Source organism: Pinus tabuliformis, chromosome 9, assembly GCF_031772625.1.
Source record: "Pinus tabuliformis cultivar Carrire ecotype Pingquan chromosome 9, CPIR1, whole genome shotgun sequence".
In the NCBI taxonomy this organism is placed as follows: Eukaryota; Viridiplantae; Streptophyta; class Pinopsida; order Pinales; family Pinaceae; genus Pinus; species Pinus tabuliformis.
Window position 1 is genome coordinate 294993106 of NC_142307.1, and position 5223 is coordinate 294998328.

At 37.6% G+C, this 5223-nt stretch overlaps 1 pseudogene; it reads left to right on the forward strand.

The window, feature by feature from the left end:
- The first annotated feature begins 330 nt into the window (after positions 1 to 330).
- LOC149148362 (beta-glucuronosyltransferase GlcAT14A pseudogene) lies at positions 331 to 804 on the forward strand (annotated as a pseudogene).
- Positions 805 to 5223: the final 4419 nt, after the last annotated feature.

Here is a 5223-nt window from a genome sequence, read left to right on the forward strand (position 1 = left end):
TTAAATTTGTGGGCTAATGTAATTGAAGAATACCAACCACAGCTACCAAAATTCAACAGTTTGTTTAGTTTCGCTTGTCTTTTTATCTATCCCTGTGGTCAATGTTGAAACAAATAATTTCTTAATTAAAACAAACTATTCAGCTTGCTATTCAAGTGAAAGGTTGACAGATGGGTTTTATAATTTTATACAATTCCCGATAGTGATGAGAATCGTTGTAAACTAATAGAATTCAAATCAATGAAAGTTTAAGCAAGTCAAGGTTGTACATTAGGTATTTTGAAGGACATTCTCTTACATTTGGCCGTTTGATTATGTGTTTGTTTATCAATGGCAGGTTCTCCATGGGTTGTACTCAGTCGAAGTTTCATGGAGTATTGTGTTGTTGGATGGGATAATCTACCAAGAACAGTGTTGATGTATTTTTCAAATGTTGTGCTAGCACAGGAAGGATACTTTCACACTGTTGTTTCCAATGCCCCAGGATTCAAAAACACGACTGTAAACAGTGATCTGCACTATCTAGTTTGGGATGTGCCTCCAAAACCAGAGCCTCATTATCTTGAGCTAAGTGATTTTCAGGCCATAGAAGAGAATGGTGCTGCTTTTGCTAGGCGGTTTCATCAAGATGATCCAGTGCTTGACAAAATTGACAGAGTTTTTTTGAAACGGAGGCAAGGTCGAGTTACTCCTGGTGGTTGGTGTGCCAGGAAATTTAGCAAAAGAAAAGATCCCTGCTGTTCAATTGAGCCAAGGAAATGTATTAAAGGCTATGAGAGAGCTTCAAGATGTAATTTTGGTTAGGATCTTCAAACATTGTGGTTCAAAGATCCCTGATGTTCAATTGAGCCAAGGAAATGTATTAAAGGCTATGAGAGAGCTTCAAGATGTAATTTTGCGCTACCAACCAACAATCCAATTGTGTATTGACTATCTATTTGCCTTCGGGTATTTATCCAACGCTTTTTATGAACAAGAGTTGGCATTACCACTCTAGAAATATTCTATCATCCTGGACTCCATCTTTTTGGAGGTATAGAATAACCTGGGTGATGCATTGAAAATTTATGGGGAAAGTGGACGAAGAAATTGCTTGTTACCAGAACTACCTTCAAATTTAGGAAAATCATCCTCAGGCTCTGACAAATTCTGGGGGTATTTATATGGAATGGAATATGGTAAATTTGGTTGCTGCTCCTTTTTGTGGGATCCAACTGATATATAATGCAGGGGATGTCAAAGGTTCTCAAACAGTTTCCTTCAATTTTCCAAATGATAAGAAAACAATAAACGAGGTGGGAATTGCCATGGTCATGCTCAAAAATGTTGCAGAGGCTAAATTGAGGTCTATTGCAGGTACATGCATTTCTGAAGAACAAAACCAATATGTGGATTCTGAATCCATGTTCACACATATGGTTTTCAAAGAACATTGTCATGGGATTAAGCTTTCCAATAACAAGCAGTCACTTGAGAATAGAACAAAAGGATAACTTCTTATAGCTCCAGATGAAGATGCACTGAATGTTTTGGCAAACTTCATGGCTAATGAATAACGATATGTTGTATAAATTCTACATATTTACAACGTAGAACCAGATTATATTAACACAACATTGGTAACTGTCTTCCATAATTTTATAAGGGAGGATTTTGGTGACATTGTTGTATTCTTAATGAGGCAAGAGAGAATTGAAAGACTCCTGCAAAAGTAGGCTACACATTTGTTTGAGAAAATACCACAATTATCTGTTGTTGTCGGAGTAGAAAATTGCCTTGGGATAATGGAGGTCCTTCCAAGTCCATGGTTGAACTCATTTCCACCAGCTATTCTGTGCTTATAGATACTACTCCAAGGGAACATAGCCTGGTCATTTCACATCCAAAGTTAACAATCGTGCAAAAAGAATCTTCAGACATAGAGCTGGATTTTGCAAATCTGAGTTTTGAGGTAGTCTCACAACTGGTAGGTTGGTTCGATGAACTAGCCAATGAGATTAATTCAAGTATACTTTAAAATGAAGATCTTCAGACAACTAATCCTTATATAAAAATTCTAGTGCGCCAGGTGGATGAGAATTGTCTTTCACTGACATTAGATTGGCCTAGTCCTAATGCCATTAATAGAATGAGGCAGCCGAGAATGGAAGAAGAACGAATAAGGCAATGGAACATCAGTTTCATTGTTTTCATGACCAAAGCAGATGGTAAGGCAGCCGAGGATGAAATGCAAGAGTTTAGCTAGGGTGAATTGGTTACACTTCCTTTCCAAGACGATGAGCATCAAATGAACATGATCGACACCATGGCAATGTGTGTGGTTGATTGTAGTTGTGCTTATAAGCAAGAAATAATGGGAAGGGGACGTGACCTTCAATTGATGAATTTCTTACTTGACCTTAGATTAAAGGAGCATACATACTACATTTTTCCGACCTATTCATTTTCTCAAGAAAAACTACTTCAAACACCGTAGACAAGGCTTTTCACCATGGTAACTGAAAGTGGACAATGGATACCACCACTTTTATCCCAACAGGAAGGCATGAGAAGTCTAGAAAAGGAGAAAGGTTGTAGTGCAACTTATACTGCTGGAAAGAGTGGGTGGGTTGATCTAGAGCGCTCCTCAATTGACAAACAAAAAGGCGGATTTGAAGACACATTGAAAGCCTTCACCCTGGAAAGAAATCAGATAAAAGAAGCTATGGATTTTTCCTTGGATAACATTGATGCCACAGGGTTTGATGAGACTTGTGCATTATTGTGGGATATAGATACTTCTGTAAAGATGGGAAAATTTCCATATTCAAATACTTCTAGTGAATCTGACCCGAACAACAAAGATGACATTGTCTTAATTGATTATGTAAGGGTAATTTTGTGGATAATAAGGAGAAATCTAATATTGGGAATGGAAACGCTTCTAGAGTCTATGGATGCCAAGCAAGGCTACGAGGAAATTTTGTTGCATGCTCAATCTGCTCACATGCTTCACTCTGGAATAAAACCAAGTTCAAATTTTGATCATACTATGTATGAAGATGTTATAGTCAAAGATATTATTTTGTGTTTGAAAGCAGCAAGCGAAGAGCAGTGGGAACAGATTGAGTGTGCAATCGATGATGGTACTGGGATTAACTTTTGATATGCACATGGATGGACTTTCTTTCATTGGACTGCAGATTCTTAAGGAAATTCTACTATTCATAGGGCATTGTGTGACCATCGTTACCAAGAATTAGTTGAAGTAGTTATTTCAATGGGCAAAGGAGATTTATCAACACAAGAACCACAATAGTAGTATAGTACGCTGTAGAATTTCTTCCATCAGAGATTATTAGGGACAGAAATATCATTGCATATTAACTTGAGCTCACAATATGATACACCAAAATTATGTGACAAGGCCACTCGATGCATATGTTTGCGATTTCCTATGTTGAAGGTTCCAACAATCATTGCCGGCACCAACTGCTCTGGCCCTTATCACCGCAAGAAACAATATGACGTACTGTGCCAAAGAAGCACAACATATTTAGCGAATTGAACTTTGAAATTAACCTATCATCTGATAAAATAACCCTGAAAATAAAAATGACCGCGTATTTTGACATTAAACACCCAAGAACACATCTGGATTGCACAAAAATGAGCACAATATACAGCTATAAGAAAGCTAACAGAATGAAAGGGAACACCAAAGGAAAAAGAAATGGACATTTAACGAAATAGGCGTGATATAAGCAACAGATAAAATAGCAATGACCAGAAAGTTACTGCAAAAATGGTGCAGATCACGGCTACTTATCCCATGCTTGAATATCAGCAGAGTTAATATACCTTTTACACGAAGATGAGAATAAAGGGGCCTAATTTCTCGCGCTCAGCCAACAAAAGTACCGACTGTTGTTGTTGCTGCTGCAGTGGCATGAGCCATTCAAATCCAAGAAACAATGGATACCGAAACCAGAGAAGAATAAGCGGATTGAAATCTGAAAATGCAAGAATATCCCATCGAAACTGCTGCTGCTAGATTTGTGAACTAGGATGAAAAAACCTATTTCAAAACCATTTTTATACAAGAACCCAGGGAGCCATATACACCAAAACAGCGGGCTGAATCCGTCAAAACAGGGAGCCGCCCTCCATTTCAAAATAAATCTAACATCCCATGACGAAATCAACCCTCACAAACCACTCCCGGGACCAAATTGACCCTCACAAACCACTCCCAAACCAGAAAATCCAAACTGTAAATCAAAATGGGGGCGATTTTGATCAAATACGATTCCACAAATATCAAAATGGGGCTATTTTGATCAAATACAATTCGGTTAGTTTATCCGCCCTGGGCTAAAATAAAAAAAATAAATTAATTTTTAAATAAAATATGGGCTAATTATATAAAAAAAAAATATTATTTCAATTAAAAATTCGCCCCATTAAAATATAAGAAGCCTTAAATTTCGCCTTTGGGCGATTATTCGCCCCTAAAATTAACCTTGCTGGTCTCATATGTGGCTTTCATACAACAGAAAATGCAACCAAATCTAGGTGTTATCGAAGAGGTATATGAAACACAATGTCACTCCCCTTAATGACGAGAAAAAACCATTGGCCTTCGCAGCACTCATTTTTGGAAACTGCTTCCTAAAAAAGACATTGGAGTGTTATCTTACATGGCCAACCCCAACCCCAAATTATATATACATATTATATTATTGATAAAATCGCCTTCCATTTTTCCTATATACCATGGAGATTCGCCCAATTATTATATTTATAAATTTGGGGGGGGGGGGTTCTTAAAATTTTCCCTGTTCCTCTAGATCTATGTTCTTCCTCTCTTCTTCCTTCAACTTTGCCCTTCTGATCATCAGATTAGCCTCTACATCTACTGCATTGTTCTACATCTCTTCAAGTGTTGTAAGGTTCCTTTCTCTCAGCTAAAACTCCATTTCCAGATCAAAGGCTTCCGGGTAGTGTAAGAGAGCAGATCCAGAAAGAGGCCTTATATTAACAAGCATCGAAAAATAGACTTGGTTAAATATGGCAGAAAATTGTTGTATTGTCTCCCCTGGTTGTATTTTTAGCTGGTTATACTCTTCTAGAATCAAGAAAGGGTTCTGTCTGACCACCCACTTGTCGAGGAAAACTTTGACGAACTGTTGTAAATTTGATATGATCGCATCAGGCAGGGTTTTGAACCAACTCTTGACTTTG